The sequence below is a fragment of the Nipponia nippon genome, unplaced genomic scaffold (genome assembly GCF_047370975.1).
Source record: "Nipponia nippon isolate SJK-2023a ecotype South Korea unplaced genomic scaffold, ASM4737097v1 scaffold_2, whole genome shotgun sequence".
Classification (NCBI taxonomy): domain Eukaryota; kingdom Metazoa; phylum Chordata; class Aves; order Pelecaniformes; family Threskiornithidae; genus Nipponia; species Nipponia nippon.
In genome coordinates this window covers 32,882,593-32,896,247 of record NW_028262336.1, presented here as the reverse complement: position 1 = coordinate 32,896,247, position 13,655 = coordinate 32,882,593, and the positions used below count along the sequence as shown (strand labels likewise).

The 13,655-nt window shown below is 38.0% G+C and overlaps 1 protein-coding gene across 8 annotated transcripts in view; it reads left to right on the top strand.

Moving 5' to 3' along the window:
• The window catches only part of ERG (ETS transcription factor ERG), a 148,390-nt gene that overhangs the window by 84,593 nt on the left and 50,142 nt on the right, over nucleotides 1-13,655 (top strand). The window contains exon 1 of one of the 8 annotated variants that reach the window (XM_087758699.1): nucleotides 353-394. The exons of the other annotated variants lie outside the window; for them this stretch is intronic. The gene's annotated coding sequence lies outside the window, so the exon portion shown is untranslated. Of the gene's footprint in view, nucleotides 1-352; nucleotides 395-13,655 lie in introns of those variants that run through there. 8 annotated transcript variants of the gene reach the window in all.

The window sequence follows — 13,655 nt, the reverse complement described above, 5'->3', positions numbered from 1 at the left end:
TGATACTCGGGACCTTTCTGAATGTTATTTTAATGGTGGTGGCAAGATCTCACGGGTGTGTTCTTTTTGTTTTAGTTTTTTGGACAATAAAATTCTCTTATTGGCTTATAAATTGATCTCGGTGCATGGTTTGTTTTTTTAAGAATGGCTTTGCTTGAGTTTTTCAGGTTGTGTCACTGAGAAACTTGAATAAATCTATACGTGTATCTATCTAGTTTTTGCTTCTCTGTATGTTGCAATAGATAGCAGTTACAGATATAGCAATAGCTGTGATTAATTGCAGAAGTATAACTAACTAAACGCTTCGTGATAGTGAAACTAATTTTACGTAAAGCGCACACCAGCATGTACAGTGAGGACTCTGCGGCGTTGTATTATCAGATTTGGGATCAAGGTATTTGTTTTCTTCGTGGTATTGTGTATTTCTGTACTTTTCTAATTATGCCAGAGATTTAGTAAGAGATATGGAATAGCAGCAGTGCCCGGCCATTAGCTAAGTAGAGCTGCAGTTTGATTTCTCAGTAACTTCTGCTTAGATGTTTACATTTTAAAGATCATTTGATGCTTTTTGTTATAGTTTTTGAAATCTGAAAGTCTTGCCTGAAGACAATGTGATTAAAAAAACTAATGAACCTTCTCTTTTTGTTATCACTGATGCTTTTGAGAGGTTATCCGTGGAGACAAAGATCTGAATCTCCTCTTCATTGCTGGCCAGTGTCTATTATATGCTAAGTAGCTCGTGAAACAGCTGAATTCCCTTTGGTTTTGCCGCGCATTGCAGAGCACACAGGACATGACAGGCACTCTATGAAAATATTGAGGTTCAGGGAGTCAAGTTTTGCATCGCTAAAAGAAGGGCTATGTGCTGAGATAGTAACACTGTTTTTTGTGTCTATTAATCAGAATGCACTATCAACGTTGATGGGAAATTTTTTTTCAAAAATGATGGTACAATGGGATTAGATGTATGCATTTTAAGGAGCTCTTATTATTTATTTTTTGATGTTTTGTGTTGGCTGAATTATAATAGGGTAAATGATTGTAAACAATATCTCATTGTTATTATTTTACCTCCATCTTACACTTACAGAGGTGAAAAGAGACTGTATGGAGCTGTGTATTATGCAGCCTATTAATGCAATGCAGACAGCAAAGCCTCCTGAGCAGAAAAACATACATTTTTGTCTCCTCATCTGGGAATGTGAAATTTGCAGGGGGAAATAGGCACCCCAAAACATTGAGGATTTTGGTGCTAGGGTCTGGGAAGGCCTTATATTCTGAAGCAAGGATTTTATTTATATAAGTGCAAAATGTAAAATGACTGGAAAGAAATGACAGGTGCTTTGTACTCTAGATGCAGGAAATGTACTCTGACATGAAGCTAAGCCAGTCCAAAGAGATTCAATTCCTCTTCTATACTGAGTCCATAAAGAAGTCATTTAACTGAGAGGTTTCTGAAATAAAGAAATTCCATGTGAAGGCCAAATGGTGTTTGTGCTTTTGCTAAACAATTATGTTTAGCAAATGTTTTTTGCAATTTCAATATAATGGCCTGTGTTGTCTGCTGGAAATGGATAGCCCAGCTATCCCAGTGTAGGCAACAAGAGGCTGTGGCCAAGGAAGGTGGAAAGCTTGGTACCTCTGTGCCAGGAATTCACTCTCTTCTTTAGGGAAGCTGTGGAGTCATTACATGTCAAAATTGGGTTGCGAATGGCTATGTATTTGTTCATAACTGGGTAGAAATTGCTCTAAATGTACACACATGCAAAGGTGGCCTTCCAGTAAAACTTCGATTCATCCTTTTCCTGTCACAAACTTGCAGACAGACCCATGGGACACTTGGGGCTCATGAGAAATCAGGCTTGCTTAACTGGGGCTAGTCAGTATCTATGAAGGCAAGCATTTGTGTACGTTTTCTGGCACTGGGGTTGACATCACGAGAGTGGCTTTACTGGGGGATACGTCTCATCTCGTCCCCTGCCCTCCTGCTGTCCCCTTCCCCTTCTCCCTGTGACAGAGAAAGTCATGATGGAAGATTTCTCTTAAGAAGGAGGATGCAGCAGTGCCTTTTTCCTAGGCTATGACATGGGTGGCTTACTTTAATTCTGACCTTTACGCTGTAAGAGTGGCTGCCCTTGCTCAGGCCAGGGACCTCTCCCTCTGACCGGGAGCGGTGCCGGCTCCCGTGGAGGGCGGCGTAAGAAACTGCAGAGAGGAGAGTGGTGAGAGAAGGTGTGTGCATCCACAGCCAGGATTTTGGTTTCACTACACAGTCAGGGGGTTGATATTTCTAATGCCTTCACTTCCCTATACCTGGTGTGCACACGGCTAATCTCGCTGTTATGTTTTTTGGCATTTGAAGAATAAAATGGTTTTTTTCAAGTTTTTCAAGTTTTTTTCAACAGTCAGGATTTCAGCAATAAGGTAACACGTTTCTTTCTGGCACAAGTAGTACCTGACAGATATGTGCAGTAGCACAACGGTGCAGGGTGCTGAAGCTGAAGGCTATCAAATCAACACATCGCTGCTAATTATAAGCATCCCACTAGTTACTGTAAATACAATTTTAGAAAATATCAAAGGCTTCTGAGTTAGGCATCTGTCCTTTTTGCTGTTTTTTTTTTTTAATAGAATGGAGCAAAAATTATCTAAAAGTGTTACCTTGGGATGAAGTAAAAATATTTATCCCGAAGGTCATTTTGGTTTTTTTTCCCATTATTCCATAATGGAGGAAAGAATATTAAATAGAAAAATACAACTAGAATTCTACTTCCTTGCCATGTAGCAAGCCTTGTTGTATTTCTCTCTGTCCCTGCCTGCCAATGCAATTATACTTATTCTTAGAAAAGCTATTCAGTAAGTTATCTTGACTTTACAATGACTTATTGATTGCACTTGTGGGTATTTCTTTTACTCTAATTTACTCCTAAATATGCACATGTCTACTTTTTATTATTGGTTTCTAATGTGCTGGTCACATGGAAGCTATGATTTCTGGGAGAAAAAAGTCTGTGTATTTGATAAAGGGTAGGAGAATCTTTGTGGTTTCTAAGGCTTGAAAGAGTATGGATATACTGATCAAAACAGTATATACTGGCAAGATTTTTTTTTTTAATGAGGAATCTTAGTCTGTGCTTCTCCTCTCTATAGTATTACTTTTCTCTCACTTTTAGAAAATATAAGTACTCACTCAAATATTTCTAAATCCTAGGAAATCTGGAGACAGTTAAAAAATGTTCTTGGCATATGGAAATGTTTAAGTCTTTGTTTAGAGGACTGCATCTGCACTGAATCCAACAGAATTAATACAGTAATTTGTACTTCTGTTCCTTGCATTAAAAAAATTATGAAGTTTATTCTCTTTTTGTTCTCATCTCAGCAAATGATCCAATGGTATATTAACTTAAAGCCTCTAAATACTTCCATTGGCTTTGGTGATATGACACAACCCTCTTAAACCTAAGCACACACCTGAGTGCTCTGCTGAATCAGAAGCAAGAACATAAAGAGTGCCTTAAACCACTTAGCCTGATCTTGCACTCCTTAATTCAAAGTTTTCACCAATGTCATGAAGATTTTGTTCCATTAAAGGCAGTAGAATCAGACCTATAATTATTTCCAGGTAAAATTGTATTTCTGACTCAAATACAAATGACAATTTCAAGGAAGAAATAGTCATGTAAGAACAGAAGATATTTTGGGCATTTTTGTGTTGTTTTATGTTTCTTTTAATCAGCAGTCATTTAACTCAATCTGGTTTGTGGCTACATATGCCAAAACGAAGTCAAATATAAGGATTTTGCTTTTCCAAATTAAGTCCCCAGGCAAGGAACAACAGCTGGAAAATGTGTGTGTTTGACTGTCTGAGTTAGTTTGTTTGTTTGTTTTTTCTTAACAAGAACTATATTATCTCTTAACAAAATGTTTTTCAGCAAGTTCCATGAGTTACAAAAGGCCTTTCAGAAATAATGTTAAAAGAATCAAGTGCCCTTGGAGAATGACTTGCTGAAAGATAAATACAGAAGTAGTTTTGAGAAATGTGAATGCCAAAAGAAGACATTTGTTTTCCAAGTGACAGTTTATAATCCAGTAAAAATATATAATGCTGTTCACTCAAAAAGAATTAGGCTTCATAATGCAAGTCTCTAAATCAAGCCAACAGAATTATTTTGAAAATCAGCAAAGTGGAGAAAAGTAAAAGAAAAATTGGGTTTGTATCACTTGTATTATCAAATTTAACAAAGTAAAAGTGATACAGTATAAAATACCACATGCAGTGCCAAACCTTGTCAAGTTAAAAAAAATCTTTTCATTGACTGCAATGTGGTTTCTATCAATCAGATTCATCATTAACTGTTTAAAAATTAATTTCTTTTGATAGATAATTATACAGTAAAGAAATACTAGCAGTTTTTTACATTGTCAGTAATGAAAAGCCAATGGTCTCACAAAATGGCATGTGTTCTGCTAGTCATCCTGCTGTCCTTAATATATATTTGTGTATTATAGAAGAAATGTTGACTGTGTTCAAAACACTGACAACGATACAGAAGCTTTGAAGCGCTTATATGAAAAAAGTATCAATCCTTTCCTTAAAGGATGAATGTGTCTTTATGGTTGAAGGGGTTATTTTAAATGTTGTAACCAAGCCTGCCTGAGGTTGGATAGTGCTGTGTCCCTCAATTTATTCCCCACCTCCAACTTCCCATAAAAGAAGGGCTGTATAATCCTGTAAACAACTCATCACAGTGAACAGAGGGAGAAGTTTCAGGAAATCTGGTGAGAGTCAGGTTGCAAACCTGTATCACAAGGAAGTTAACTCTGTCTTTGGCATGCATCCTTAGGCACCAGGTTGCTGATTTTTACTATGCACAGTCATCCTACTAAAAACATTAAACATTGCTTTCAGGAAAGGGATATTAGTTGGTAATAAGCAAGTAATATTAGTAATGTTTTTTAATAACTACTGTGTAGAAACCAGTGATTACCACTTCTGGTAATTATCATGTCATAAATCTAATTTACTTCAAAGTAAAATGAATAAAATTACAATTATTGCCATAAAAATGTCATTGAACATTAAAAGGTAAAAAAGAATCATGGGTAATAGCAATTTTTTAAGGCTAGGCTGAAAGACACCGCAACTGATCATCCATATGCAGTAGACCAGGCAAATGGTCTTTTGGAATGGCGGACTTTAGAAAATAATGAGTGGAAGGAATGCATATAGCATGATGTCTCCCTTCATTTGCAATGTATATTTATTTGTACTGAGTGTATATCTCAACTGATGGATGGGAAATGGTGTCACTAGGCTGGCGTAATCTTTTCACACTAGGAAAAGATCTGACTTGCTTAGTTAAATGTATGGGTTGCCAGGTTAAGCAGTGCCTGATAGTTGGGAAGGAAATACAACAACAAATTACAGGGACTGGGTATATGCAAATACCTGCAGGAAGGGGTGGTGAGTAACTATTTATGGGAAGTGGCAGAACTCTTTAAAATGACCTACCTGACTTAAGAGAGATGAGAGAGCGAGATACAGAGAAACAGTGCTATAACTGGGAAAAAAGCCACAGGAGACTGGAAATGTTTTGTTTGACAAACAGTTGTGCTGAGAGAAACAAGTAGCAGCATATTAATTCTACATGGAAGATTTTGCATAACTGCAATGCTAGCCTGTAAGATTTTTTTTAAGCCTCATTCTTTAGAGTTGAAAAACATCTTTTTTTAGACGATATGTTTATTACCCTGATAAACAGTAAAATGCTGCCACAGCAATTACCTTGATGATAAAGAGACTGTAGACAGATATTTCCTGCGTTCATTTCCTACCCAGATAAGTCGCCAAAATCAGGGACTACCAATACAGGAAATGCTTTCAATAGGAACTTCCTATCTGTTAATATCTAATTCACTGAAAAGATCTAAGGCCTTCTTGTTTGATATAAAGGTAATGTTCTGCCTGTTACTATTTCAACATTTAAGCCACAGTACAATACATCTGTTTGTGTAAAAAATTAAGACCAATGCTGTTACGTTGGACTATGAAATATCAGGAGTTTTCTCTGCAGTGGTAGGAAAAGTGGCCCTGCATTTTACAATACTGCAAATCAGGATGCTTCAAAATACATTGTCATTCTGTCACATGAAGAGCAAGCAACCTCCCTCCAGCACCTTGTTGCCTGCATCCTTTTTGTATGCATCACCAAATAAAATACACATTTCACTAGCCCTTGAGGTGGACTTCTCCAACAAATAGTTCATAGCATGTTCTTGCAATCACAGTGACATATATATTCAACTGAAATGACTGAAATGGAAATTTTGCCTCACTGTACAGAGAAATAAAACCATGACTAACCTGCATGTTTGAACTTCTGCTAAGAAAAAGAGAAACCTAGAGCAAAAGAAAAGCAAACAAAGACAGAAAACCTCCATTGCTAATTGTAACTTCAGGATAATTGCTTTCAGGCACATGAATAGAATGAATGAGGATTTACAAAACCTGAAGTGAAATTGGCCAAAATGAAGTCAAAAGTATTTGGCCAATGGCTTGACTAGGGCCAGGCTTTCACCCAAGTTATTCAGGAGCTCAGCCCAAATTTTGTGCATTGTTTTGCCAATGATTCCCCTGGAGTCATTCCAGGTTTCTGCCACTGTGACTGAGATTGGTATCTTGGCCTGTCCCCATAGAGTTGAGTAGTCCTTTGCTACTGTGGCTTCATATATATCATGACTTTTCATCTTTGAAGAATACACCCACATTCAGTTATCTCCTCAGACTACTGCGGGAAAGGCAGTTGTTTAAGTTCACGTTGTGGTCTAACAGGCTGGGAATCTGAGGTTGGATTTACAGACCCTTCCAGAAACTGCATCGCTTGGAGCTGTCCGATGGGAGAGCCGGTCCTGGGGGGGCCTGACCCAAAAGCCCAGTTACTACAGATGGGTTCTGCAAGTCGAAGTTAGTTTTGACAAGTAATTTCCACAAGGCCACCAGTGAAGAAGCTCTAGGAAGTTGCCCCTTGGCTTTGGGTTCACAGTGGTGTTGGGGAAATAGATGCCCCATCCTGAAAGCAATGTTCCTGGGACGTGGTTAGCCAGCTCTTATCTACTTGCATACATTTTTATTATTGTTAGTCTTTGGCATATTCACATCAGCTTCCCTCATGCGTAAGGTATTCCCTTGGAAATGCTCAAAATTGTTGCTTTTTACTAATCAGATCAACTCACTAAAGTGGTGGCCAGAGACATTTTTCACATTATTTCCATACAGCCACTACCTTTTAAAAATTTTTCCTGCAATTTGTCATCAAGGCACTGTTACATGTATCATTTTCATGGAATTCAGAATCTGATTGTTTAGTCTACGTAAAGGGGTAAAAAAAAAGGGGATCCTGTGCCTTTAATGTTGTTTATAACGGTTGGACAGAGCTTGTCAGGTGAAGGTTAATTGCTCTCCAGTTAAAGCAGTTCTCTGCACAGATGGGTTATCAGGGCTGAACACTCGTTACAAGATTAATCTCGTTTCCGACAAGACTTCCCTTTCCTTCAACTGATTTTTGCTCAGCCATTGGACCTGTCACCAGCCGTTAAAAGAAGGGTGGGTTACCTCTGGGATATTAATGCTTGTGTGCAGTGAAACAATACAAAGTGTGTGTCATATCGGTAGGGAACATCTTTAGGAGACAGCACATTTCAGTGCTGTTCTGAAGGTCGAGATTCATAAATAACAGAAACAATCAGGAACATTTGTATTAACCCTCTTAATGAATACAAACTCCAGCCGAATCATCCGTAGGCTCCTTTTTCATGTCTGTTCTCTTCTAAATGTGGTATTTTTTTAGTTCCAAAGGTGTATTTTTGTTGAAAATTTTATTCAACAAAATAGCCACTCGTGAGATGTGGAACCCGGGACAATGCTTCTGTCGAGTCAATTAACTGATGGACATGGCCACTTCAGTTAATGTTTGTTTCAGCGAGAGGAAATATAGCATGGTGGCTACTTGAAGAAATTCAAACTTTGGGAGCTTTGTCTTGGGCTCTACAGTAAACCTGTTGATTTTTCCTCTTTCTCTAAGCTGGAGTAAATCAGAACTGGATCCACTATATCCAATGGGCTACAGAGGTGTAAGGTGGATGTAAAGTGAGAGGACAACTGGGCACATCATGTTCTCAGCATAATACTACCTTGCTAGCAGGGACTGCAGCAGATCTGCCAGTCCAGGGTGATCCTGAACGGTTGGATGGAGTGAGTTCAGGGAGGTTACAGCATGAACACAAGTGTCTCACTGGAGTTCTGGGTTTATTTCAGGAGTTCTGATACAGCCAAAATAACACAACTTGGCAAAAGTCTCTGACTGCCAAGTTTCTTCCATGCAGCTTTAGTCAGTAAATTCCAAAACACTAAACAAATATTCAAGGCAACAAACAGTGTAGCTCTTATGTTTCCTCAGAGTTTCCTGTCCTGGCTTTGGATCAGCGCAATCCTGTCAATGGTGCTGAGTCTCTCCATTGACTTCAGTGAATTTGGAATCAGGCTGGGTTGCCCCAGCCAAAAAAGCAAGCTCTGTGGAGGGTCGCAGGCAGCATGGTATTCATTCAATGATCGGTGTAGATGTGATCCATCAAACTGTACAGATGCATGCTGTCCAGGAAGACATCAGAAAATAATATTATTTCTTCTGATTTGGAATGAAAATATAGGAAAAGGGTACAGAGAGACAGATCATTGTCATTGTCTGATAGATACACAGCAAAAAAGGTGTCCTTGTTGCCATGCATGGGGTCCTACATAGTGAGAAGAATAAATTTGTATGCGTTGTTAGTAATATTGGTCAAGAAACAGTTACTCTCCTAAAAATGTTTCAGTGAAGGTCTTTATGAAACTGTTTATTTTTAATATATGTTTTATAAACATTTAGCAAAACTAACAAATTATCTGAAAAATAGTTTTCTTAATCATCAGAGTAGTCTAATAACATTACTGCTGAATTCTTAGGGTTTTTTTAAATACTGGTGAGATTAAAAATAAATTTCCTTTGATTTAGAATCCACAGGTTTTAAGGAAATGTACTCACTACAGTTATAAACCTGAAATGAAAGGTAGACAGGAATTTAACCTCTGGATGTCATACTCTTCAGCATTCAGAGCCAAAGAAATTCAAGTAAGTGGATTCCATTACTGGTTCTAATAAGATAGGAAAAGTGCATAGTAAATCTTTACAATCCCAACTAAATCATTGGTGCTTTATGCCAAAGGAGGCAAGTTTAGTAAAAAGTCTTGAAATGGACCAGGTTGAAATTTTCAAAAAAAAAGGGTCCCTCGGGTTCTTAAATCTCCGCTTAGAGCACTGAATAAGGATCTTGATTTTCCAAGGTGCAGATCAACTTGAGAGTTTCCACTGTTTCTGCTCAGTGAGACTTTTGGATTTTTGAAGATGGAGTGCTTACTCACAATTGGAAAGTGTTGTTATGACACTTACCTGCTTTCACTGATGTGAAGAAAACCCTACTTAGTCAATACTACCTTTCTAGAAAAAGTAAGGAAAACTGAAAGTGGTTAGATCTTTTTTCCTAGGAAAAGTCTTTGTTTAGTAAAATAATGTAATTGAAAATTGAAGAAAGACAGTAACACAGGAGACGAATTTGGGCAAAGTGGCTTTGCTGTACTCTTCTTTCTTGTACCTTCCTCCCAACCTGTAGTTTTAACCAGCTGAAATGCTAGGAAAGTGTAGTTTTGCAAAACTTCTCCTGTATTTTCCCTCCCACCTTTAATATACAGAAACAGAGGCTGGGTTTGTTTTGCAAAGTAGTAACCATTCCCATTTAAACTGTGGTGTGTTAGGTTTTTGTTTGCATGGGTATCAATGACATGCTTTCAGACAAAAAATTGCTGCCAACTATTGCTACTCATGCAATGCTTTTGCATTTTGTTTTCTCACTTAGGATGGGAAGCTTTAGCTCCAAACATTCAAATTGGGATAACAATGAACTACGAATTGCAAAACTGCTTGGCGGGCAAGTGTGTTGCAGATTTGCCAACTACAACACCTTTTTTAAAAAATGCATTTAAATAGATGTTAAAAATATTTTGAAGTAAAGCACAATCTATAAAATGTATGTGTAAATTATTGACTTCTAACTCATTCTGCATGAATTCTTTCTCCATAATGGTGCCCAGATCCTTTCCAATTAGCATGAATGTTAAATCTTAGCAGTCTTCAGATTCACATTTTTTTCCCCACATCTTCATCACATACTTAATCTAACCTTTTAGAACCCAGACCAGACCAAATTCAATTCCAAGTATGTTTGTCTTCTGAGTTTGGGCCTTCATAATGCTGTTTTCCTCTTTCATAGAGATTTTGTTTGGCCTCAATCTCTGTCAGTCTCAGCTACTTCTTGGAGGATGCAATTCTTGCCAGCTCTCACAGTTTTTATCAGGAGTCTTGTGATATTTTGCGGTTTTCTTAAAGGACAGTTTCTTAAATTATATCGACACTTAAAGTTTTCAGTTTTCGTTGTCGAAAGACTCTCTAGGACTAAAGAATCTACCCTAAAGGCTTAAAAGCCAGGAGGCAGACCCAAAGTGCATTGCTTTTAAGTAGTCTGTATTTCTGAGGCCTGACTTAAAAACTTTGAACACTTCATGTAACAGGGCTGAACTCATCACAGGACAGAGACCCTGCAGAAGAATTACGCACACTGCCTGGACATTGCTTACCTGCTTCTTAAGGGGCTGCATGTGATGTTAGTACTGCTTAGGTCTTGACCTCATCCTATGTGCAGGACACACAATGTGCCTCACACAAAACAAATACCTTGTCTAAGGGTCTGATGCAGATGAACAGTCAGTAATCTGGAATTTTAAGGTGCGCTTTTTAATTAATAAAAATAACGAGTCAAACACATTTCTGGTCAAGTTTCTAGTTTTTAAGCTGGGATTCAGATGGATTCTTGCCATCATATGTCCAATATTAAGTCTTAATCCTGAAGCTGTAAAGAAATAAAGCTGTCAGTGTAACCTATTGGAGAAATATATTTTCCTGCATAGTAACTGACAATAACTTCAGCTCATTTTTTAAAATCTGAAAATATCCAAGGTTTGTAACATCACAAGTAAAGATAATGCACCTCTATATATTTTAGAAGCAATTTTCTCTCCAAATATTGCAATTTAAGGAGCTTGAAGGCTTTTATGACACTGGAGGGGATCAATTAAGGGGGCTGGTAGGTTGCTTGAGAAAGGTCAGCATTAAGTGGGGTATCTGGGAGCCCCAAGGCACTGTTTTCCTTTTTTTTTCCCCGTAGCTTCTCTTCTGTTCCTTTTCTTAGCAAAAAGAGAAGGACTCAGAGAAATTCAGAAGGTTGAATAAGAAGACAAGGGAAAATGTTGCAAAAGGTTCTATATTAAAGTTTCAAGGTGGAGGTAGAGAGCAGTGGGATGCAATATTGAAATTAAGGTGACAATAAGGAATGTTATAATTTTTGTCAGTAAAAAATATATAGAAATCCCGAGATGATGACATGAGCTTAAAAATCATGGCATTTCAGGAAATAATATGTTATATTGTTCTTCTTCTTATCTGCCTTTTAAACCTTGAAGTTCACAATTTTTTAGCTGAAATGAAAATGAATAGTCTTAGGTTTTCAGCTGACTCTAGAATTTAGGTTCAAAGGAACCTAAGGTTCAATAAGATCATGAAAGCTGGCAACTGCAGTTGTTAAAAAGGAAGCTTGATAAACACTCAGAATTAACTCTTTTAGAATCTTAAATAAGATAAAGCAAATAGGATTGGGATGATGCTGAAAATGAAACTTCTAAGTTTGATAATGACACTAAAACGAGATGCTGAGAAGAAGCAGGAACAATGCAATTTGCTTCAAAATAATTTACAAACTACTGCATAAGCAACTGAAGCAATAATAATCAGTGCCAGTCAGTGCTGAAAAAAACAAAGTGAAAGGTGGGAAAACAAAATCTGCCAAGGAAGTACTTTGAGTCATGAAGTATCCTAAGGAGGACAAAGTTACAGACTTTTTGAAACTGTCAACTTAGTATACAGAGGACACTAGGAGAAAAGAAAGTCATTATACTCTGAATTTTCATGACAGTGAGTATAAACTGTAATCTCCAGTACTTCAGAGACCATTTACAATCACCAGACTTTTATAAATAAACGAGAATGTGGCCAAGCAAAGGAGAACAGAGGCCCAAACTTCCAAAATAGTCTAGCTTTGCAAGCAAAGAAGTCCTATGCAAAACACCACCAAAGTTTCTGGATTTATCCCGTGAATTAGGCAAATGCACAGAGAATCCAAAGCCCAAAGTATAGGCTAAAAATTTGTCTTTGCTTTTATAGAACAGTGGGCAGTTGTAGAAGACTCTTTTTTGTGCAAAGACCCTGAGCTTCTTGTATTAAATATGACTGGGCTCAAGCAGTGAGCTCCACTGTGCCTTTCAGACAGCCTGGCAGAGGTGCTGTGCAAAGGCCACTGCCATCCTCTGGGATGTCACCACTGCTAGAGGAGTCGATGTGCTGCTCTCTGCAATGAAGAAATGCCTTCCTTTCCAGGCAAGTTGTGTCAGGGCAAAGACAAGCACTTCCCTACCTGCCTTGTACTTAGCAAATGGCAGAGCGAGTCATCTCTGTGTCCTAGGGGATGTGATGCCTGTGGTGGTCCCAGCACAACTCTGGAAATAATACACAAGGAGAAGTCCTCAGTTCATACCTGTGAATGCATTCTTCTTATCACACATATCATTTGTGGGGCAGGTCATTTAGCAAAAGGCTTAGCATAACATGTCAGAGATTCATGTAAGACTATTTGTAAACCCAGCTGACTCAGAAAGAAACTGCACTGGGATTTCCTAGTTTGTCCTACTGCTAAAAAGCCCCATCAGAGCTGGCACAAAAAAAATGCATTCAACCAGCCACTGTGTTTCTCTAAGCTACATCTTCTGTATTTGCTGTAGTATGAATGTGTTAATATCTATCTGTTCTATTCCAGCCTGTTACCCAACATGTCCACTAAATACCAAATGCTGCTTCCGTCTTCTTTTAGGTGACAGGAAGTTTAATGCAGAAGCTTGCAATAGAAGTGTTCAATTCCCTGACCTTCAATATCTTTTTTTTCCCCTTTCTCTTTTAGTATTCCTTTCTGATTTCCTTTCTAAGCTTCATAGAGCCTGTGGGTTTGCTGATCAAATGTCAAAACATATCTCTAAATTAAAATGAATATTTTTTAAAGTTAGTTTTGTACACTGATCCAAAAAACCCACCTCATTTGTCTCCTTATATTGAAGTCTTACAACACTAAGCCGTGGATAGTCTCTGGTATAAATTGTAACCACTGCGGGTATCTTCAGCACACCAAAGGCCTCATGAACATTACCTCAGTTGACACTGATTTTCTCAGTTTCTCTGGTTGACTTTGTTGTACTCAGTGCCTTCCCAGTGCTCCAGCCACCAGCAGGATCCTCCAGTCTCAAAGACTTCAGCCTGTTTTTTAATCATCCATATTCTTTCCTTCTCTAGATTTCTTTGATCTCCTTTAGGACTGCTTCATCTCTTCCTCTGTTTTCTTTTTCACCCAGATTGCCTTTTCTCTGCTTTATTTAATCCTCAGTTGCCCTCAACTTCTAAACACAT